Below are 24,862 nucleotides of genomic sequence, written 5' to 3' on the forward strand. Positions count from 1 at the left end.
ACACGGAGGACTGCTGGGGGAAGAGGCATTTATCAGGCAGATGATGAGCCTCCGGATTCGGCCTTTCAACTCATCGTGATGAATCAGCAGAAGGCGAGGGGAACATCATGCTGGGCTGTTAGAGAAGCCCCTCTAGACCTAGCTCACACCGAGGTTTCTCTGCACTGGTGGAGGGTGTGGGTCAGCGCTGTGAGAGGTCTTCCAGGCTGCTTATTTCCAGCTCTTCCATGGAGGAGGTGTTCTCTTGGCTGGAGGTGAGGACCTGGATGGAGCTGAGAGATTGCCTGGCTGAGGGTGTTGGTTGCTTGGCAGAGCTCCCTGTAAACCAAAGTAGAGATAATTAGTGCATGGCAGCAGAGTCAGAAGCAGGAGAGAGAGCACTCACAGTTGCATTGAGAAGGGGATGATGTGGTGTAGGATCCTCACGTGGGTGTTATCCACCGACCTCACCGTCACTGCAGGGAGGGATCCCCAGCACTCCACTGTGGTGGTCATGGGTGAGTTCCTGCAGTGGCAAGACGAGAGGGAAACAGGGCACCTCGATGTCCCTCCAGGTGCTCCTTCCCCTCAAGAAGCCAGCTTCCCCTGCATGAAAACAGACGGAGAGAGCGTGAGTAGGACACATGCCAGACAGATGATAAGCATGTGTGGAATGTTTGTGTCATGAGTGGAGCCATGGGTAGTAAGAGGACACAAGCTCCAGAGGATATGAGCCTGATGTAAGCCCTCAACAGAGTGGCACGTGAGTCGGAGGAGTGTGTCCTCCTGCTGTCTGATGAAGTGGTGCCCACATATGCACGTATGGAGGTCTCCATGGGAAGGATGACAGATGTCATGGAGTCCCTGGTCCAGCAGAATGTGGAGATCTGTGCAGACCTGTTCTCCACTGTGGTGGTCATGGGTGAGTTCCTGCAGTGACAACATGAGAGGGAAACAACATCCCTCCAGGTGCTCCTTCCCCTCAAGAAGTCAGGCCGGGTCCCTCGGGCACCCGAAGGGAGGAGGAGTGGCTGCTAAACACCACTGGGTCATCCTCTCAGGAATGTCAGAGACTGTCCATCCCCTCCGAGTCCCCTCTGCCTGTAATCCCCTACAATTTCGTTCTCTGTCACCACAGAGGGAGTAGCTGGCCCACAGGATGACAGCCAAAGTAAGGCCTCAGCTGTCCAGAGGATGTATGCCAGACCATGAGTGATTCTCAAGGGAGAAGCATCTTTGGCTGGGCCTTTCAGAGCTTCTTGCGAGCACACTCCCACGCATGCAGAGCCTTCATCCACCGCACTCATCTCAATGTCCCGAGCACTTTCAAAGCTGCCTGCTGGGATTCTCTTTCTGTTGTCCATCTGAGCTGACCTGCATCTCCACCCACCCACTGAATGCACCCCATCCAACACAAGACTCCACTCACTTTCAATTTAGAAAAGGTGGTTGTGGTCAAATTCCTCATGAGCACCCCCACCATTTCCCCAACTCCAGTCACCCATATCCTTTCCCCATAACTATAGACCTCCCTGATATAACCTTTGACCTCCCCAGTGTAACCTTCCAGCCCGAAGCCTTGTAATTTCAGGATGCCTAGGTGGACGTGCACATTCCCTACCTACCTGAAAATCCAACCCCATCCACATCGATCTCCCCAACCCCCTCCTTCCCACTCCCATCCCCCATATTGTGTCCATATTTACCTCCATGTCCCCATCAACCACCCTAGCCGCCCCTTCAACTGATACCCTTACCCTCCCACCCTACGGGCTCCCCCTGCCCCCTGTTTCTCTAACCATCCACTCCTACCTTGCCCACCCTGAGTTCATTCCCCAGGAGGTAGCCATTGACTCCACAGAACCCTTCCTTGCACGTTCGCCTGGACATTCTGCCCCCGCAACACCTTCCTCCCCCCTTACTCCTCCTTCCCCCCCACCCCGTATTCCCTCCTCCCTCCCCCAACAACTTCCCCCCTCCAAACTCCCTCCCTTACACCTTCTTCCCCCCTTACACCCACCTCCCCACTTGCACCATTCTCCCCAATTACATCTTCCCCCTCCGGATTCCCTCCTCCCCCAATACTCCCTCCTCCCCCTGTACTCTGTCACCCCACCCCCCACCCCCCCAGCCCCCGGACACCATCCTTTCCCCCAGACACCTTCCTTTACCCTCCAAACCTCACCCTGCCCCCCCCACCGCCCCCCCCGCACTTTCACCACCCAACCTCACTGTCCCGACACATTCACCCCTCCACAAGGTCAACCCCCGACACTTTTTTCCCTCCCCAACCTTACCTCCACAGCACACCTTACTCTCCCACTCACACATGGACCTTCCTCTCCCCCATCCCCCCACTTTGCCCGACATCCGTACCAGCCCATGGCGAAGTCTGTGAGGTTCTGAAGTAGGTCCGAAGCATCAATGGAGACCATGGAAGATGGTGCGAGCCCATGGTGAAGTCCATGAAGTTCCGAAGCCTCAGCGAAGTCGAAGATGCTGCGTGGAGACCTCCCACCCTCCGAGAGCTGCTTCACGGTGGAGCCATGTGCATGAGGATCCATCAGCATGCAGTGCATGCGTCCCTCCAGAGTCCGATAGCTGTAGGGCTCCAGCATCTTCTTCTCCTCAGATGTCTGCGATTTGAGGAAGGCCCTAACGGTAAGTCCCGATTTCTGCACATCACGCTATCCGGACGGGTTTCTGGGTCGGCATGTTTTCCCGCCGGCGTAACGGTGAATCTGGTATCAGGGGACGATTCTGGTCGGGCCTTACTTTGCATCCCATTAGCAGGGTGCAAGTCGGGTTCATGTCAGCCTCAGCAGGATTTGCAATCTGCCATGGCGGACACCATCGGATGAACCCGCTGTGATTTCACACCGGCGTTAAACCGATTTCTGCCCCTCCGACCAAATTCTCCCCCACCCCCACCCACTGTGATGCCTGCCACAAACAGGAGTGGATGATTCTGCCCTGTGTGAGTGTTACCTTTGAGCATGTGTGAGTGTGAAAGTCGGTGCATTTTTATTATTTTACTTAGGCTGAATTAATTACAATAAACTAACCTCTTTTCTTTTTAAAAACTTAAGAAAACATGTCTGAATGTGTCCTTTATGATTACAATGTGAACAGTTGAACACTCACTGAATTGTCTGACATACCCTTCTCGAAAAACCTGTTGTGATCAGTCGATGAGCGGGAAACGAGGGGAGCCATCTGACCCCCTCCTCACCTGATCCTAACAGCTTACACCTTTGATTCAGAGAAGAAAAGAAAGCAAGCCTTTGGAAAGGTATTTGATGTAATTTACCGTCTAGATCTTGTTGCAAAAATAATGGTGTGTTAATGATGCACACCTTTTTTAATGTGCAAATCAGCCAGCAAGTTCAGGGAATTAAGAGATTTACTGTGAAATTATGATTCTCCAGAACTTGCTGGTCAATTTACATCACTCCACACAAACAGCATCCCACCCTTAACCACCTCGTTATTCTTAAGTACTTACTGGATTTGCACATTAATTGTCCATTAAACTCGCCGCAGAAAGTTATAGCTGGAACTGAATAGCGCAAGTTTTTTTAATGATGTGTTAATTGTTAATACAATGCCAATCAACTGCTCTCACCCAGAAACTACTTAAATTGTTCCATCACCTTCCTACATGTAGTAAATTGCTGATGGAGATTTTACGGAGGTTAAATTTCAAATCTTTACCTTTTTCCTTACTTTCCCTTTCTGCTTCTTCTCTGTCAATCCAGTTTTGCTCTCCTCTCTTTATTTCCCTTTCTGTACCTGATTTGACTCTAATTCACTCTCTATCTCAGTTGTTCCTGTTTCTATTTTAATCCTTGGTTAAGGGGATGCACTGTTGGCACCTTTTTAACCAGCAATTCACTAATATTTGAAATGCCTAGTTGTTCTTATCATGCTGTTATAACTTGCAGCAAGTTATGGTGTAAACATTTTTTGAGCTGAAGACAGGAAGCTGTCTAACTAACAAGTAAAAGCAAAATACTGTGAATGCTAGAAATCTGAAATAAAAACAGAAAATGCTGGAAAAACTCAGCAGGTCTGACAGCATCTGTGCAGAGAGAAACAGAGTTAATGTTTAGAGTCATACAGCCCCTGCAGACTTGAAACGTTAACTCTCTTCCTCTCTCCACAGATACCGTGGGACTTGCTGAGTTTTTCCAGCATTTTCTGTTTTTATGTCTAATGAGCAGGCTCTGCTTTAGCAAGATCCAGCCTGGTAACTTTGATTGGAATCTTAAACTTTTAGAAATAATCGCAGGTCAAGGCTATTCCTGGCTCCTGATCCTACACTTGATGGCAACGTTCCCAAAGAGAGGAAAGCCCTCTGCAGGATGCTGTGCAGCCACAGCTGTGACCTGCTGATTCCTGTGCCGCCGATGTAGAGGTAGGGTGAGGGATGGGAATTAGTACAGAGGCCTCATGGTCCTGCCCCTCACCCTGGCCAGCCAACTGCAAGTCACCTCCAGGCTCCTACAGCCCACAAATCAGCAGTTAATTATGCAGATTGGCTAGTGTTGCTGCCAGGCAGCTATCTGTTGCCAGTAATGACACACCTTTGGCATTACCCAGAGGTTGACCCAACACATTCATTTCAAAATTCCCTCCTGGTCCCACCTTCCAGGACCAGGAGGATTCTGCTCTTTGTAAGCAGCTAATTTTTTTGAATGAAAGCAAAATACTGCGGATGCTGGAAATCTGAAACAAAAACAAAAATAGTTGGAAAAACTCAGCAGGTCTGACCACATCTGTGGAGAGGAAGACAGAGTTAATGTTTTGAGTCCGTATGACTCTTCATCAGAACTAAAGAGAAATAGAAATGTGGTGGAATATAAGCTGTTAAAGGGAGGTGGAGCTGGATAGAGGGCCAGTGATAGAAGGAGGCAAAGGAGAGGTTGCTAAAGATGTCATAAACAAAAGGTCAAATGGGGTGTTGACGGTGGTGATATTAGCTAAAGGATGTGCTAATGGTGACATTAAGGGTAGAAAGCAGGACGAGCAAGTGACAGATGGTCCTAGTGGGGGTGGGGTGGGGGGAAGGGATCAAAATAGGCTAAAAGGTGGAGACAAAATAATGGATGGAAATAAATATTAAAAATAATAATAGAAATAGGTGGGAAAAGAAAAATATATATATTAAAAAATATATAATAATTATTAGACAAAAGGGGATCAAAAAAGGGGTGAGGATGGAGGAGAGAGTTCATGATCTGAAATTGTTGAACTCAATGTTAAGTCCGGAAGGCTGTAAAGTGCCTAATCGGAAGATGAGGTGTGTTCCTCCAGTTTGCGTTGAGCTTCACTGGCACATTGCAGCAGGCCAAGGACAGACATGTGGGCATGAGAGCTGGTTGGTGTGTTGAATTGGCAAGCGACAGGAAGGTTTGGATCACGCTTGCGGACAGACCGAAGGTCTCCAACGTAGAGGAGACCACATTGGGAGCAGCGAATGCTGTAGACTAAATTAAGGGAAGTGCAAGTGAAATGCTGCTTCACTTGAAAGGAGTGTTTGGGCCCTTGGACGGTGAGGAGGGGGGAAGTAAAGTAAATTGGGGGGTAGTATTTTTGAATTCTGACTGGAAGGCTGAAATAGATTTGAATGACCCAATTTGCTAATTAGTTAATGACAATGGACGCAATGGTATCTTCCCGGATCTTCCGGTCAGCATCAACGCTGCGCATATTGACACTGCCACCAAGGTTCACGTAGCCCCATCCTTTTACGATTTTCCTGCTGGGATTTCCGATTCCAGCTGAAGTATTGAAGAGTCAGAGCGGACATCAGTAGAAAAGATCATTGGACGCAAGAAGAGACAGAGGGAGAGAGCACAGGCCCCCCTTTGCTTGACAGTAGCTGTCGTATTCCGGGAAGCTTTTAAAGGTCAGTAAGTGAGTGAGTTAGTGAATGGGGGAGTGAGTGAAGGCATGAGATGAGTGAAGTGGGAGAGGTGGGTGAGTGGGCACTCGGTGAGGGGTAGTCGGGTGGTTGGGGTGGTAGTCGGGTGCGGGGGGGTCGGGTTAGGTTGGGCGCTGGTTATGGGGTAGTCAGGTGGGCGAGAGGGTAGTCGAGTGCTTAGGGGGAGGTTGGGTTGGGTCGGGGGGGGCAGTAAGGTGGTCGGGGGGGTTAGTCGGGTTGGGTCACGGGAGTAGTTAGATGTTTGGAGGTAGTTGAGTGTTCAGGGAATCAGGGTGGTAGTCAGGTGGTCAGAGGGTATTCTGGCAGGGAGGATTTGTCGGGTGGTCGGGGAGAGTAATCAGGTGGTCGGGAGGTAGTCGAGTCAGCTCGGAAGGGTGTTTGGGAGGGTCGGTTGTGGAGCTCATTCAATGAAGCTGGCTAACCACTGAGTTATTAAACTGTCTAACAGTTCCTGGGTCAGTGTGCAGTATTCATGTATTTGGCCCAAGCCTCTACCCTGATCTTAGGGTCGGAGACGTTCACGGAGGGACCCAGGCAGCACAAATCAGCCCATTGGAAGTTTAAACTTACCAGACAATTACAGCACATTGGGACTTCTACGGGGTCCTTACTCGCATCATCCAACTTACAATCTCTGACGATCTGGATACCAAAGGTTTGGGCCATTCTCTTTTACCCCAAATCAGTGAAGTCAGTGTATCCTCCTTCAGTCAAGAAGGTAATTCAAACTGTGGAATTTTCATAAACTATCCCTTAATGCTTCTCATTATTTAGGCTACATGAGCTACTCTTAAAGGAGGCAAGGTTGATACAACCTTATTTTCTTCTCACGTGATTCTGCAGCTTTAGTGGAAAGCTTGTAGCTTAGTAAAGAACAATGAAGCATTTATTATCACAAAATATTACAAAGTTACAAAATAATGCAATAGGTTCATGCCAGTTTTTGTGCTCTATACAGGCCTGATCTCGCCCCTCTTTCTCTAACCCTATCAACACATCTTTCTATTGCCTTCTCCCTTCTGTGTTTAAGTTTCCCTTTAAATGCAGCCTGTGTTCTATACATCAACTATGCCTTGCGGTAGCAAGTTCCACACTCGAACCACTCTCTGAGTTTCTCCTGAATTCCCTATTGATAATCTTATATTCACGGCTTCTATTTCTGCTGTCACTTGCAAGTAGAAGCAGCATCTCTGTGTCTATCCAATCAAACCCTTTCATAATTTTGAAGACTCCTATTAGGTTACCCCTCAATCTTCTCCTTTCTAGAGAATAGAACCGCAGCCTGTTCAATCTTTCCTGGTAGGCATAACCTCAGTTCTTGTATTATTCTTGTAAATCCACGGCTTTGTTTGTTCAATCCGCCGATGTTATTACATACCACCTTCACTATAAGATTCTCTATTGTACAGTTACATTTGTTATCAAGCTGCTGGTCCCTACTACCATTTTTTTATATCTTGTTCTGTACTGAGCAACATTCACTATATGAGCACATCATTATAACATGCAAATTGCTCGACTCCCATGGACTGCATAATAATGATGGTGGAGCGCACTTAAAACGATGACATCTATAATATGTAATATAAACCTGTGCTTATCTTCTTATAACTTTTACCCATTTTATCCTTTTTCTGTCATAACCCTTAAATTGAATGTCATTACAATTGAGGGTATTGCATTTTGTAATACTGTAGGGTTATCCTGTGAAATGTAGTGTAATTGGGGAGGCCCTCACATTTCTAATTATAGGACACGGCTTCCAAAACTGGGAGATCTTAGCCATCAACAAACATCTGAACTTGGTTAGTCCCAGTGAGCAACTTGTATGACTTCTCAGTCAGGTCATGAAGGAGATTGTAAAGCTCTCCCATCTCAGCATCTAGGCTCCCCTGAAAAGTGTACCTCCTATCAGGTCATATGGAGTGACCTATTACATCCACAGTGAAGTACATAGTCTAAACCATCCCACTCTTTTGACTGAAGAAAGATGTAGTGGATACAGGGGTACAAAAAAAATATATTATTTTATGCAGTTTTATTTTAAATATGAATTCTGCTCCAAAAATAATCATCTTTCATTTTGTACCAAGATTCAAAATCCAAAAGCAGAAACAGAGTCCAGCTATTTCTAGCAGGCAAGGACAAAGATGACAGAAGTTTATAGCTTTCTACAAAGGACAGAAAACTCTTCAGAATGTGAAAGAAGAAAAGCCCCTGCAATATATCGTCTCAACAGATGAGCTCTCAAATTAGTTCAGTGAGTGCGACTGATGAAGAGACACCACTGCCACCATTTGTATCATAAGGGCATTCATCAAATTAATTACCAAAAGAAACACCTCTGATACCTCTTCATTTAGGCCCCTATAAATGAGGCAGGCCAGGCCTGACACAGGACTAATGCAGCCAGCTCCATTCACACATAATTAATTGAGCACTGTGAGCATGACAAATTGGAATGATGAATCTATCTTCTATGAATAGCAAAAGGAAAAAAAAATGCATAATCAGTCAAGGATCTCGCTGTCTCTCCCTAACTCAACTGCACATCTAAATCCATTAAAGTGAGGAAAAATCTCTTCTTAAAAAAAGACTTGTGTCTGCGCTTTATTGAATCTGTAACTTTGCATTGCTTCCTTTGATTAATGCAGCAGTAAGGGTCGAATGTGTATCCACACACTTTAGAAATAAGATCCTTGTTATTAATCGATCTAATAAATCTCACTGTGGCATATAGTTAGCCCCACGTGTTGATTTTTTCCCAAGTAAAAAGTTAAAAACAGCTGATAACCTTCTTCATCAGCTTTTTGAATGAAGGTCATTGGGAAAAGAAGAGAAGCAAGAAGATTGCTTCCCTGCTGAATATAAAGTTAAACACTTGTCCCTATGGTCTGGGGGTGAAAAGTAATCCCTTTTAATCATCTGATGCATGCTGGATGATCAATGGTTTGACTCTTCCCATATTCATGTTCATATTAGAGAGTCTCCTGTTCCGATAAATGATTAGTATGAGCAGAATGTATTAAAATGAATTATAACAACACACTGATTTCAGCCAAGTTGGCAGTGCTGCTTTATCATGGGTGACAGCTGCCTCCCCTGAGCCCAGAGCTGTACATAGTCAGAAGGTGTAGTTTGGATTTATCCGAAAAATTTCAAGGCTCAAGAACTGACATCTATTTAAAAGAGAACAACAAATTGCAGCCCACGGTTTAAACGGGGGAACGGGGTGGGGGGGGTGGCGGGGGAGGAAGAAAAACAATGAGAGAGAAAAAATGAACTGACTGAGAGAAAATCTTATCTTAATTGGATGAGATGAGAAACAGGAGGCCTAAAAAAAAATAAAATATCTGCCAAGTGCAGTTCGTTATGTGAAGGACACATTATCCTTTTCAGTTCCCATGATTCAGCATTGTAAGTAGTCATTCTTAATAGGTTTAAAGCTTGCTGTGAAAAATTGGAGTGCCTAGTTTTCATGTGACACTATAACCTCCCTTGGGAGGGTTGAGATTGTTGTGAGCATAAAGGGGAATGGAGCAGGACATAAGAGTATAAACGCGCACTTACAAACTACTTCAGATACCAGAGAAACATTATCTACTAGTGCATTGTGCACTAAACCATTTGAAAACCCAAACTAGGTAACTTAGACCGATAGGAAAAATAGTGTTCTTATTTCCCAGTTTTTACTAGCATTCCATTTTAGGGTATACAAGACGACCAGTATCCTTATTTCCCAGTTTTTACTGGCATTCCATTTTAGGGTATACAAGACGACCAGTATCCTTATTTCCCAGTTTTTATTGTGTTTTCATTCTGGGGTATAAGATTTTAAACTAGATCATATTTATCAAAATATGTAAACTGTTTGTAAAGCATTTTTCTTATTGGAAAATTGGGTACTAGGGTTCAAACCATAGCTCAGTTTGATTATAATGTTGGTGATTTAGAACTTATATCAAATTAATTTCTTGTACCATTTTTGAGAGCGTGTTTGCCTCTTATAATAACCATTCTGCCTCAGTCTGAAACCCTACACAATACAAATAAGACTTTTCATTGATCCATCTTCCTTTTCCTCTTGACAAGTTCAATGTGTTTCACTGCGTTAATAGTTTTCAGTTGTATCAGGCCAAGTCGAGACAGAAAGTACCATTACTTGGTAAAGTGTGATTAAAGACGGTTCACCTAAAGTATATAATATATAACTGACCTAACAAGAACGAAGTTTACCAAGAATTACAAGTCAGCATTTATTTTAAAAATTAGAAATTTGTCCCTGAAAGAGAAATGACAAAGAAATATTTGGGCTTCACAAGATGTTACATTACAGTGGTTCTTCCATTTGACAATGAATAGACTATCCAAGACAGGAAACACAAGACTTAGTGAACATTCCCCAAGCACTCAGCGGAACAGGAAAAATCACTTTACAATTGAAACTAAACTTTGCCAGTTCTCAATATTCATGTTATTTTCAGTTCATGTTAATAAAATGAATGGATTACTTAAGGTGCACCAGTATGCCAAATACAAAGATATGCTGTGTGATCTTAATGGTTCAATGCCAATAATTTTAAAGAAATCCTCAAAGTAGCAAGGTTTATTGTCGCTTGAATTGTAATTTTTTTTAGAACAACATACTTTTATTTTGTTTTCTGCTCAGTTCAACATAAATTTAGACTCTTCCCAGAAATGAATAAAAGGCACAGTTCAGTTTTGTGGCATGAGGGTGTTTAGAATTTTCTGTCTCAATCTGATGTGAAGCTCAAATTGACTTCAGAATGGCAACATTACCTTGGAGCTAAACCTCTGATCTGGTGAAGTGTGGAGCTTTTAAGATTAAAATGCTTTGGGATAAATTTATTTTTTACCTTTTTATCGATTCTGATATAATTGTTATGAGTTTTTGTTGAGCTTTCTGCATTTTTTCTAATTAAGTTTCACTTTTTAAGGAGGTGATAATGAGCATGCTTTAAAGTATATACTAATCACAGGCTCATTGCATTTTGATCTGAGGTCCTCTATTGGTTACAAGAAACCATTGGTGATCAGCAGTGAACAATCCATATCCAAATGTGGCAAGACCTGGACAACATTCAGACTTGGGCTGATGATTGGTAAGTAACATCCACACCATTCAAGTGCCAGGCAATGGCCATCTCCAACAAGAAAGAATCTAACCATCTCCCCTTGATATTCACTGAATTCCCACATTATCAACATCCTGGGGGGTTACCATTGATCAGGATCTAAACTAGACCAGCCATTATAAATACTACAAAAGCAGGTCAGAGGCTAGGAATTCTGCAGTGAGAAACTCATGTCCTGACACCCCAAAGCCTGTCCACAATCTACAAAGCAAAAGTCAGGAGTGTGCTGGAATATTCCCCTCTTGCCTGGATGAGTGCATCTTCAACAGCACTCAGGAAGCTCGACATCATTCAGGACAAAGCAAGCTGCTTGATTGGCACCCCATCCACCACCTTAAATATTCAATCCCTCCACCACCGACACATAGTGGTAGCAGTGTACCATCTACAAGGTGTACTGCAGGAATTCACCTAGGCTCCTTCAACAGCACCTTCCAAACCCAAGACCTCTATCGCCTAGAAGGACAGGGGCAGCGGATCCATGGGAACACCACTACCTGCAAGTTCCCTACCAAGCCATACACCATCCTGACTTGGAAATATATCACAATTCCCTCACTGTCGCTGGGTCAAAATCCTGGAAATTCCTATTGGCATTGTGGGTGTACCTACACCACATGCAGTGCAGCGGTTCAAGAAGGTGGCTCACAACTACCTTCTCAAGGGCAATTAGGGATGGGCAATAAATGCTGACCTAACCAGTGACATAATCCCATGAAAGAATTTTTTAAAAAGGAGAAAAGATTATCACAATACGAGGTTTTAATAAGTGAATGTGTTAATGTGGGTCCACTGTATTGTTATAGGGTGGCAAGATACAATAATAAATTACAGAAAATACTAAACTGATGACTTACTTAATTAATGCGCAATGTAGTGGTGGGTATTCATCAATATTGAGTAGGTTCAGCCCATGGTTCAAAATCAGGGCATTAGATTGGGAGAAGGTCTGCCTTTCAATGAGATCTTTAGAGAAATTTATTTCATCGCCTTTTTTTACCATATCCTAGAACACCAAAGCACCATTAAAATTCATGTAATTCCAACAATGTCTCAGAAATAAAATTATCATCCTGGTGTTCAAATCCTTCCAAGGCCTCGACTCCCCCCACCACCTCCCCACCCTCCTAATGTGATGGTGTCCTATAGCCCTCCAAGACTCCCACGTCTCTCCAATTCAGGCCTCTTGTGCATTGCCAACTTCCCTCGCCATACCATTGGTGGCCATGCTTTCAGTTGTCTAAGCTGTAAGCTCTGAAAATCCCTCCCCAAATCTCTTCATCTCAATCTCTCTTCTTTTCAGACACTATTCTTTGACTAAGCTTTTAGGCCACCTGTCCTAAGCTGGCTCAGTGTCAATTTTCTTCTCTGATGACCTTGCTGTGAAGTGTCTTCAGATGCCTTACAAAGTTAAAGACTCAATATAAATACAAGTTGTTGGAATGCAGTGGGACCTTCACAGAATACAAAAGGAAGCCTTTCAACTGATAATGCCTATGCCAGCTCTTTGAAAGATCTAACCAATTAGTCACAATCCCTTTCTTTATCTGCTTTTTTCTCATTTTCAAGTTCTTATCCAATTCCCTTTTGAAAGTTATTATTTAATCTGCTTCCACTACCTTCCAGATCACAACAACTCGCTGTAGAATGTAATTTCCCTCAGAGCTTCTGGTTCTTTAGCCAATTACCTTAAATCTGTGTACCCTCATTACCGACCTTTCTACCACTGCAAACAGTTTCCCCTTATTTACTCTATCAAAACCCTTCAAGATTTTGAACACCTCTATTGAACCTCTTCTCAACTTTCTCTGCCCGAAGGAGAACAGCTGCTGTTTCTGACCTCAGTGCAGTCTCAGTCTAGGAGGGGGTATGGCCACCAGGCTAGGGAAAAACATAGGGCAAAATTTTTAACTTGGCGGGCAGGCGCACGCCCAACCCAATCTGGTGTGAAATCGGGCGACATTACATTGGGCAAGCATCCCAACATCATCCTGCGCTTGTGCGATACTTCAGTCGGCGGGCGTGCGCACATATTGGAAGCACAGCTGCCGACAATTAAAAGGGCAATTAAGCCCATTAATAGCGCAGCTGTCTGCAATTTTTCATCGCTCGTCCAACCTTACAGTTGTCAGATGGGCAAATCAGCCAGCCGGCCTTTACATTTTTCATCAAACGTCATCCACGGGTGGGATGAGGTTTCCATGATGAAATAAAATATAAATAAATTTCTGTGGACAGCATTTTCAGTTGATTTGTTATGATGCATGGACACTTCCTTTCAACTCCTCAAGGCAACTCTCTGCCTTCAGGGAAGTTTTCTCTCAGCGCTGGCCCATACCCACATTAACATCAGCGCCCACCCTCCTCCCACTCCCACCCCGGCAGCACTGAGTTTCTCAGTGTGTGCTTCATGCTGGCTGGCCGTTAATTGGTCAGCTAGCGTAAAATTGCAGTCGGGTGCCGATCACAGTCAGTGGTCCATTCCCCGGCCCACTGACCATGCCGGCCCACCGACCTAAATATTCAGGCCATAATTAACCAGGAGTTCCTACTCCTGATGACTGCTGGGAGATGTGGCTGCATGTGGGTGAGACTAGGATCACACCCGGCTGTCATATTGCCATCGTTAAATATCTGATGGATGCTCCCTGCCTGGGCTGACATATTGGAAGACTGTTGGAAGGTTAGATTCATTTGCAGATTGACACATAAAGGGGACTCACTATGTTTGAATAAAGAGAGGAGAATTAGAGGAAAGCCGTTCAAAATTAAAGTTTTTAAACTGGTTCACATAATAAAAGCAAATAAACAAGCTCTTCCGTCAGCATTATTTATTATTTGGGATTTATACAAGATCATGCCAGTTGTAAGCAGACCTTTAATTAAATGAACTCTGATATATCTGTTAAGCAGAGCAGAAATCATAATTCAACGTCAATGAGCTACTTTCAAAGTATTGACCTAAAAATGTAAGCAGATTCTGTTAAAGTCAGTAATAGTATTATGCATATATATCAAAAGGCTTTTGTTGAATAAAAGGGGAATGCATAAATTCTGAAATGTTGAATAAATTGTGATTAGACAAAGCCAGGCAAACAAATTGAATAATTTGCATGAGTTATCGAGGATTTGATTGATACATAAAAGACATGACTAAGTTGGGTTTCAATGAGATGGATGGAAAATTGAAGTGTTTTTCTTTGGAGACCAATCATTACAGCAAACTTTTATCAGAGGGTTGGATATTCTCATTCACTGCTATTGGAGGGTAGTGTTTAAGAAAGATGGGTAATAAGTTGAAGAGGTTGAAAACCTCACAGATACAAGGGCTGATCCCTCAATCGATCCGTTATGCTAGACACCAGAGGGCAGAGCGCCCCCAGGATGCACAGCACATGTAATGGGCACTGACTGCCAACATTTTCCATGTCAAACCATTGGCATGCTCAGATGCCCCCACCAACACAAGCCCTAACCATTGTGGAGCCTTGCAATATGAGCTTGGTGACAGAGGAGGTGGGGTGGGGGGGGGGCTGCGGTTGGGACAACACAGCTGCAGGCATAAGAGACGCACACTGCGCTTCCTGGCTACTGGTTTTTAGGGCTTCCATTTGTTATTGCTGGAACAACAAAAATATAAACTTGCTTGGCGGTCACATCCTTTTTTGGCCACTAGTAAGCCTACCTCAAACCCTGGGGTCTAATGCCTCAGTGATGAGCATACAGGAAAGTGAGGCAGGAGTGTCTGAACCAGCCCATATTCCAGGTACAAAGCCAGTTGTGCTCACTTAGAGAACAGCCAGAAATCTCAGGAAAGTAGAGTGGAACGGAAACTTGAAGGGATGAATATTCACGCCCTTCCCTGTGCTGAGTGGGAAACCAATGTCATGGCATCTGCTCGAAAATCAACCCTTAACTCTTCTGCTCTTGCATATTACCAACCCGTCTCCAACCTCCCTTTCCTCTCCAGGATCTTTGAAAGTGTTTTCACCTCCCAAATCCATTCCCATCTTTCCCAGAATTCTATGTTTCAATCCCTTCAATCAGGTTTCTGTAGTATAAAGGGTTAACAGATGGGATATGTTAATCTATGGTGTTGATGATGATGTACCATTGACAAGTCAGCCATGTGTCAGACTCTCGAAAGTGAGGTTGGAGTCGTGCCTAGGAGCAATGTGGCTACTCTGTAACCTGTTTAGATGTAGTACTAATAAGCAAGTGTTAAGCAGATACTAGAGTATGTCTATAGCCTGGCCAACATCTAAGTCCCATGCCTAGATTCCAAGATAGAAGGACCCATCTCAGAACAGCTTCCACACATGGCAAAGTACCAAAACAGTTATTAGCAAAGTTACAAATGGCATCCCATGTGACAAAGGGAAACCACCCCTCCTCGTCCTTCCTGACCAGTGTGCAGCCTTTGACATAGGTAACCACACCATCCTCCTCCAATGCCTCTCCATTGTTGTCTAGTTGGGCGGGGCTACTCGCATCTGTTTCCATTCTTATCTATGTTAGCATAGCCAAAGAATCACTATCAATGGCTCCTCTTCTGACTCCTACACCGTCACCTCTGGTGTGCCCAGGGATCTATTCTTGGCCTCATCCTGTTTCTCATCTACATGCTGCCCCTCGGTGACATCATCAAAAACCCGTCTTCGTCAAATACTGCCCATGGAAACTGAACATGTGGGGATCCTGCCCACTGGCTAGCCAGTGAGAGCTCCGCATTACCACTTTTAGGGAAGACACACCCACTCAGGCACTTAAGTGGACAGTGGTGGGCCCTCCCTGGGAACAAGGACCCTGGGGAGCGGAGGCCCTGCTTGTCAAGCTGCCAGCTAATCAAGGTCAGCAGCACCGCTAGGTGGCTGCTGCCAGTACAACACCTACCCAAGGCCGAGTATCGTCGCTAGATCCCAAGCCACAGGTGAGTGGGAGGGGCGAGAGGGTTGGAGGTGGTGGGGGGTGGGGGGGGTGGGTGGGGGGGGGGGGGGGGGGGTGGGGAGTGCTGGCAGAAAAGACAGGGTGGTGGCTCTCACTGGGTCTCCCACTTTCCCAAATGTCAGGTCCCTCGCTCAAGCATTGAGTGCCTTTAAATGGGGGACCCTCACAGGAGCCCGCAAGCAACTCCACACAGGTTTACTTGTCATGGCCCCAGATGGCGAGCTCCTCACATGCCACCTTTGGGAATTAACTGCCCACAAGGGACTCAATTGGCAGCAGGGCAGGAAGGCCTTCCCACCAGAGACTTAATCGGGGTGGAGGCCGGGATGTGACGGGGCCCTCACCGAGCACCCCCCCACCTGATGAAATGCCCCCCCCCCGACCATCAAACTCACCACAGGGGAGGGTAATAAAATTCACCCGACATGAACGCTGAGAGATATCTAACTCTACTGCATCACCACCTCTCTTGAACCCTCCACAGTCTTTAAATAGTCTGACATCCAGTACTGGGTGAGTAGGAATTTCCTCCAATTATACACTGGGAAGACTGAAACCATTTCTTCTGGCCTCTGATACAAACTTTGGACAGGATTGTCCCAGGTTTGCACTAAGTGCAGTGGTGGGCGGGAAAAACGATGTTTTTCCCGCCGGTTGCAATGGTGGCTTTTCACACCGTATCATAGAAACTAGGAGCAGGAGTAGGCCATTCAGCCCTTCGAGCCTGCTCTGTCATTCAATATGATCATGGTTGATCCTCTATCTCAACACCATATTCCCGCTTTCTCTCCATGCCCCTAATATCCAAAAATTTTATCAATTTCTTTCTTGAATATACTCAGTGACCTGGCCTCCACAGCTTTCTGTGGTAGAGAATTCCACAGGTTGACCACCCTCTGAGTGAAGAAATTTTTCCTCATCTCAGACTTAAATGGCCTGCCCCATATCCTGAGACTGTGGCCCCTGGTTCTAGACTCCCCAACCAGGGGAAACTTCCTCTCTGCATCTAGTCTGTCTAGCCCTGTTAGAATTTTATACATTTCAATCAGATCCCCTCTCATTCTTCTAACCTCTTGTGAATACAGGCCCAGTCAAACCAATCCCTCCTCATACGACAGTCCCTGGTATCAGCCTAGTGGACCTTCACTGCACTCCCTCTATGGCAAGTATATCCTTTCTTAGGTAGGCAGACCAAAACTGCACACAATACTCCAGGTGTGGTCAACCAAGGCCCTGGATACTGCAGTAAGACATCCCTACTTCTGAACTCAAGTCCTTCTGCAAGAAGGCCAACATACCATTTGCCTTCCTAATTGCTTGCTGCAGCTGCCTGCTTACTTTCATTGACCTGTATAAGGACACCCAGATCCCTTTGTACATTCACATTTCCTGTTATATCACTATTTATATAACACACTGCCTTTCTGTTATTCACACTGAAGCACATAACTTCATATTTATCCACGTTATACTACATCTGCCATGTGTTTGGCCAAACACACAACTTGTCTAAATTGCCCTGAAGCCTCCTTGCATCCTCCTCACAATTCACAAGCCTGCCCAGTTTTGTGTCATTAGCAAACTTGAAAATATTGCATTTGGTTCCCACATTCGAGACATTTATATATATTGTGAATAGCTGGGGCAAAAGCACTGAGCCGTGCGATACACCACTAGTCACCACCTGCCACCTGGAAAAAGACCCATTTATTCCCACTTTCTGGGCAGGATTTTACCGTCGGGGAGCAGGGGTAGGTACCGCTCGCCGATGTGTAAAATGATACGCGGTGACGTCGGGCGGAACTCCCAACATCACCCCGCCCCGTTTAAATTTTCAGGATGTCGGGGGTGCAGCAAAATCAGCTGTGGGCCCGCCCACCTGTCAATGGCCAATTGAGGCCATTAACAGATCAATTAAAGTAATTAGTGGAGCTGCCCGTCCAACCTTAGGGTTGTCGGGCAGGCCAGAAGCCCCGGCGGCAACTAGAAAAAAACATGAAACCTCATCCACAGATGGGATGAGGTTTCATGCAGGGTTTTAAAAATTTTAATAAAGTTTTTTTGGAAATTATGAACATGTCCCAACTCATGTGACATTGTCACATAAGGGGACACGTAAGGGAATTTTTTTTTTTAATATTGTTGAAAGTAGAGGCGATCTCCCTGAGGCAGCACATAGCCTCAGAAAGATGAGTGCGCATGCGCAAAAGAGCACACTCTCGATTTTAGGCATTCCCCCCTACCCCCCGCCCGCACAGGGAGTAGATAGCGTTTCCCTGCGGACGTCACGCTGGGTGGGCCTTAATTGGTGCCATGTCTATGATCTGGGGCTCTGATCGGAAGCATGCCCGCACGCGCCCGCCCATCAATATCCCCCCCAATGGGGGGAAAATTCTGCCCTCTGTTTTTGGTCTGTCAACCAATTCTCAATCCATGCCAGAACATTATCCCCAATCTCATGTGCTTTAATTCTGTCCACTAGCCTCTTATGTGGGACGTTATCAAAAGCCTTCTTGAAATCCAAATACACCACATCCAATAGTTCTCCCTTATCTATTCTAATAGTTACATCCTCAAAAAACGCCAATAGATTAGCTAAGCATGATTTCCCTTTCAGAAACCCATGCTGACTTTGTCTAATCCCGTTAATGCTTTCCAAGTGTTCTGTTACCATGTCATTAATAATAGACTCTAGCATTTTCCCCACTACTGATGTTAGGCTAACTGTTCAGTAATTCTCTGTTTTTTCTCTCCCTCCTTTTTTAAATAGTGGGGTTGCATTTGCCACCCTCCAATCTGTAGGAACTGCTCCAGAGTCTATAGAATTTTGTAAGATGACCACCAATGCATTCAATGTTTCCAAGGACACTTCCTTTAATACTCTGGGATGTAGATTATCAGGCCCTGGGGATTTTTCAACCTTTAACCCCAGCACCATTTTTTTTTTTACTAACACTGATTTTCTTCAATTCTTCCCTCTCACTAGACCCTTGGTTCCCTAACATTTCTGGGAAATTATTAGTGTCCTCTTTTGTGGAGACAGAACCAAAATATGAGTTCAATTCTTCTGCCATTTCTTTCTTCCCCGATATAAGTTCCCTCATTTCTCACTGTAAGGGACTGAATATTGGCTTTGCTAATCTTTTTCTTTTCACATATTTATAGGAGCTTTTACAGTCAGTTTTAATGTTCCTTGCAAGTTTACTCTCATACTCCATTTTCCCCTCCTTGATCAAGTTTTTGTCCACTTTTGCTGAATTCTAAACTGCTCCCAATCCTCAGGTTTGCTGCTTTTTCTGGCAATTTTATACGTCTCCTATTTGGATCTAATACTATCTCTAATTTCTTTTGTAATCCATGGTTGAGCCACATTTCCTGTTTTATTTTTACGCCAGTCAGGAATGAATAATTGTTGTAATTCATGTTGTAAAGAATACATTCTTTAAATATTAGCCGTTGCCTATCCACTGTCAACCATTTTAGTAAGGTCCCCCAATCCATCATTGGCAACTTGTGCCTCATACCCTCGTAGTTCGCTTTATTTCGATTCAGGACCCTAGTTTTGGATTCAGTTTTTTCACCCTCCATCCTAATGAACAATTCTCTCATATTTTGGTTGCTGTTCCCCAAGGGACCCCGCACAGCAAAATTGTTAATTAATCCTTTCTCATTTCATAATACCCAGTCTCGGATGGCCTGCTCTCTAACAAAAACAAAAATACCTGGAAAAACTCAGCAGGTCTGACAGCATCTGCGGAGAGGAACACAGTTAACGTCTCGAGTCCGTATGACTTCATCAGAACTAAGAAATATAGAAATGAGGTAGAATATAAGCTGGTTGAAGGGTGGTGGGACAGGTAGAGCTGGATAGAGGGCCAGTGATAGGTGGTGATATTCAAAGGGTTGTTCACGGTGGTGATATTAGCTGAGGAATGTGCTAATGATGACACTAAGGGTAGAAAGCAGGATGAGCAAGTGACAGGTAGCCCTAGTGTGTGTGTGGGGAGGTGGGGGGTGGGGGGGGGGGGGGGTGGGGATGGTGGGGAAGGGATTGAAATAGGCTAAAAGGTAGAGATACCCATTCTAGCTTAAACCCTCCCCGACCACCTCCCCCCCCCACCGAGGACATTTGTTCTGGTCCTGCCCAGATGCAACCCGTCCTGTTTGTAATGGTCTCATCTTCCCCAGAACCAGTCCCCAGTGGCCCAGGAATCTGAATCCCTTCCCTCAACACCATTTCTTCAGCCATATATTCATCTGATGTATCTTGTTATTTCTACTGTCGCTAGCACGTGGCACTGGTAGTAATTCTGAGATTACTATCTTTGAGGTCCTGCTTTTTAATTTACATACTAACTCCCTATATTCAGCTTGTAGGACCTCATCCCGTTTTCTACCTAAGTTGTTGCTACCAATATGTACCACAACCAGTGGCTGTTCATCCTCCCCCTTGACTGCCTTGCAGCCTCTCCAAAGCTAACTATGAGGGTATGAGGCACAAGTTGGCACCAGGGGGGCAACATACCATCCAGAAGTCTCTTATGCAGCTGTACAAACGCCTATCTGTTCTCCTTACTATTGAATCCCCTATCACTATAGCACTGTCACTCTTCTTCCTCCCCTCTTGTGTAGGAGAGTCACTCATGGTGCCATGGACTTGGCTCCTGCTGCTTTCCCCTGAGAAGTCGTCTCCCCCAATAGTCTCCAAAATGGAATATCTGTTAGAGAGGGGGACAGCCACATGGGGCTCCTACCTACCTTCCTCTACTCTGCCTGGTGGTCACCCATCCCCTTTCTGCCTCTTCAGTCTTTACCCGCGGTGTGACCACCTCACTGAACGTGCTGCCCACAATAACCTCAGCATCACAGATGCTCCACAGTGAATCCATCCACAGCTCCAGCTCTGAAATGCAGTTAGCCAGTAGCTGCAGCTGGATACACTTCCTGCACACATGGTTGCCAGGGACACTGGGAGTGTCCATGACTTCCCACATAGCGCAGGAGGAGCATATCACGGGTGTGAGCTCTGTTGCCAATGACTTCCCTTTAGATTAAGCTCATTAGTTACTCCCTTTAAATGCTAGGGGTTTTTATCCACTCCAAGCACTCACACTACAGTCCAAAGTCCTCACCTTATTTTATTTAAGCTAATGAACTGCAGGAGCTTAGTTAGTAGAAAAAGTAGAAATAGAAATATTCACCTGACGCTAATTACCAATCAACTGCCTCCCCTGCATTGCATCGCTTTTTGAATTGTGATGTCACTTCGAACTCCACCACCTGAACGTCCTGAGGATATGCCTCTCCTCTCTGGTCATGACCTCGGTTTTTCATGCCTTTTTATAACAGTCTCATTGGCCTCTCCTCTCCTGTCAGCTCCGAGTCTCCCTGGAACTTTCGTTCTGTCCTCACGCCACTTTCAGCCCCGAGTCTCCTCTGAACTCTCGCTCTGTCCTCATGCTGCTTTCAACCCTAAGTCTCCCCGGAACTCTCGCTCTGTCCTCATGACAATTCAGCCCCGAGTCCAGCTCCCGCTCTTTTAAAATCTCTGCTCTGATCTCAGCTCCCGCTCTTTTTAGATCTCACTGGTTTAGTTCCAAACCCACCGCATGAATTATGCATTCCCAAGATGCATGCCAGTTCGATGGTGGGCGGGCAGGCTCCGATTCACCTGCCACACCATCACCTCAGCGCTTTATCACACCAGGCGCCACATTTAAAGTACAGCCGCGTTCAGTGCTTCCAGCCCAGGACAGCAGCAAAGAAGACATAGCCCCAAAAGATAAGAAGGCTGCAGCCCTTGAGGCACCTTTTGGATGCAGTGGAGGCTCGCTCTGATGTCCTCTACCCCCACTCTGGCCGCAGGAGAGGCAGTACATTACCACTCCAGCTTGCTTGGTGACGACAGTGGTGATCAGTGCCGATGCTGCACGGAAGAGGTTGGCTATCCAATGCAGATGGAGGATGAATGATCCCATCCATTCAGCCAGGGTATGGTAACTACCTCATCACTCTAAATTCACCCATCTGGCCTCATCTCTTCTGGAGACTCACCATCTTGAGGCCACTTGCACAGATCAACATGTGCCCCCACACACACCCTGGGATACCCTCCCTCCCCAGTACAGTCCTCGTCCTGCAGCCTCTCCTCTTGCCTGAGGTCACTTCTTCCTCTTCCCCAAGTAGCCCTAGCCCTGCAGCCATTGAAAAGCCATTCACATATGGTCATTATAACACCACCAAACATGCCCGTTGCCAGCAGGCACAGAAAATCCTTGCCTTTGATTCCTCGCTAACAATTCCCTCTCCCTGGTAAATGTCTGAGGCTGAACCAGACTATTCACAACCTCAGTGTCACAATTGACCCTGAGTTGAGCTTTCAACCAGGTACCTATATGACCACCTATTTCCATCTCCCATAACATCACTCGACTCTGCCACGGCCCAGTTCTTCTGGTATTGGAACCCTCATCCATGCCTTTGTTACCTCCAGACTTGACTATTTTAATGGACTTCTGGCTGGCCTTCCACATTCTATCCTCTGTAAACCTGAGGTCATCCAAAACTCTGCTGCCCATCTCCTCATTTGCACAAAATGCTGTTGACCCACCAACCCTGTGCTCACTGACCTAGACCTGACCTGGTTAAACAACATCTCAGTTTTAAAAATTTCATCCTTGTTTTCTATTCCCTCTATGGCCATGCCTCTCTCTCTCTCTGTAATTTCCTTCAGGCCTACAACCTTCTGAGATACCTGTACTCCTTAAAATCTGAACACTTGAGCATCCACGAGTTTAATCACTCCATCATTGCTGAGCTGCCTAGGCATTAAGCTTTGGTATTCCCTCTCTACACCTCTTTCTACCTCACTTTCCTCCTTTAAGCCACTCCTTAAAAACCACCTCTTTGTCTAAGCTTTTGGTCATCCTCCTTACTATCTCATGTGGCTCGGTGATATATTTTGTTTTGTTTGTCTGTGAAGTGCCATGGGACATTTTCTTACTTTTGTCAAGGAACTATCATATTTTTCCTAATATTACTGTGGGATAATTGAAAGCAGGCTTATACGTGTGTGTATATAGTTCTGTGTGTGGGGCTGATTTAATTAAACTAAAGACAATTAGACTGTAAGGTTTAAATTATCAAAAGAAGTTAGGTGTAAAACAGGCATTTGAAATGGAGATAAGAAAGAGGGTGAGATCTCAGCAGAGACAGTGTGAATGAAATTTGCATTTTTAGATCAATGGAGGAGTGTTTGATTTTCAAAGGGGCATGGAAAATGTTTACAACTGGCAAGATAAATAAGACAAAGTTATAATGTTAATTTGTCCCAAAACTGATAGCCATAATGAGAATATGAAAGATTTTTATATTCTGGGAAAATTAACTTCTAAAGACAATGGGATTTACAAATCAAAAGGGATAAACGTATATTTAAAGAAAGATGGAAGGCTGTGTGAGATATGGCCGTGTGAAATCTTGAAAGATGACTGTGTGAAAAAGGCTTGGTGAAAAAGACTTTAGCCACATTGAATAAGTTTTGCTGTTCACGTAAAAAAAGTTGTGTTAAAAGCCTTTGGAAGTCCATTGTCCAGTGGGCATTGTAGTAATATTGTTGGATGACTTTATAAGTTTGGAATCTATTTGGATTGTTGCCTTAAAAGGGGTGTGTAGTTGGGAGTCTGGCTAAGTAGAAAGTTTGGGAACTGTTATAACTGTGTGACTGTAATCTTGTGTGTATTTAAGTTTTTTTTCATTTGTTAATAAATGTTTTAATTTAATCTTTAAAATCTCTAAATGTGGTAGCGGACTCATTCCTTCTGACTTCAGTGTGCAAGCCTTCTCATAATAAATACAAATTGCAAAACCATTGTGATAGCATGGGCAAGTTTCCCTTGTTGATTTGGTCAGCCTGGCAAATATCACCTGCCATATCATAACACTTTATATAAATACATGTTGTTATCATACTTGCCTTTCCACAGAAAAATGTCTTTTAGCATTTTAGTTTATTAAATTCTAGTGATTCAATTAATGTACACTTTTTAAAAATGTTCTAATGGAAGTAGCTGATATGTTAGCAGAATTGAAAATTAACTTGAACCATGCCCTTTCTAACACAGGCATCAACTGAAGCTTATAATGCACAATCATGTAGCATTCATTCTGGGCTATGAGAAAGGGGCGAGATTAACCATCTTTGACACCATGGAGGTGACTCCCTTGTGCTTTATGCTCAAGCTGCATGTATAATTGAGCTACATTGAAAATACTTTGGCTCACTCACACCCACGGGATTACACCACCTCAAAGTTACTGGTATTCCAGCTTTCCATAAGACCATAAGACGTAGGAGCAGAGGTAGGCCATTCGACTCATGGAGTCTGCTCCGCCATTCAATGAGATCATGGCTGATCTGATAATCCTCATCTCCACTTTCCTGCCTTTTCCCCATAACCCTTGATTCTCTTACTGATTAAAAATCTGTCTATCTCAGCCTTGAATATACTTAACAACCCAGCCTCTACAGCCCTCTGCGGTAAAGAATTCCACAGATTCACTACCCTCTGAGAGAGGAAATTCCTCTTCATTTCTGTCTTAAATGGGTGACCCCTTACTCTGAGATTATGCCTTCTGGTCCTAGACTCTCCCATAAGGGGAAACAACCTCTCAGCATCTACACTTTCAAGCCCCCTAAGAATCTTATATGTTTCAATAAGGTCACCTCTCATTCTTCTGAACTCCAGTGAGTATAAGCCCAATCTACTCAACCTCTCCTCATAAGAAAATCCCTCATACCCGGGATCAAACTAGTGAACCTTCTCTGGACTGC

Source organism: Carcharodon carcharias, chromosome 26 (genome assembly GCF_017639515.1).
Source record: "Carcharodon carcharias isolate sCarCar2 chromosome 26, sCarCar2.pri, whole genome shotgun sequence".
NCBI classification, from domain to species: domain Eukaryota; kingdom Metazoa; phylum Chordata; class Chondrichthyes; order Lamniformes; family Lamnidae; genus Carcharodon; species Carcharodon carcharias.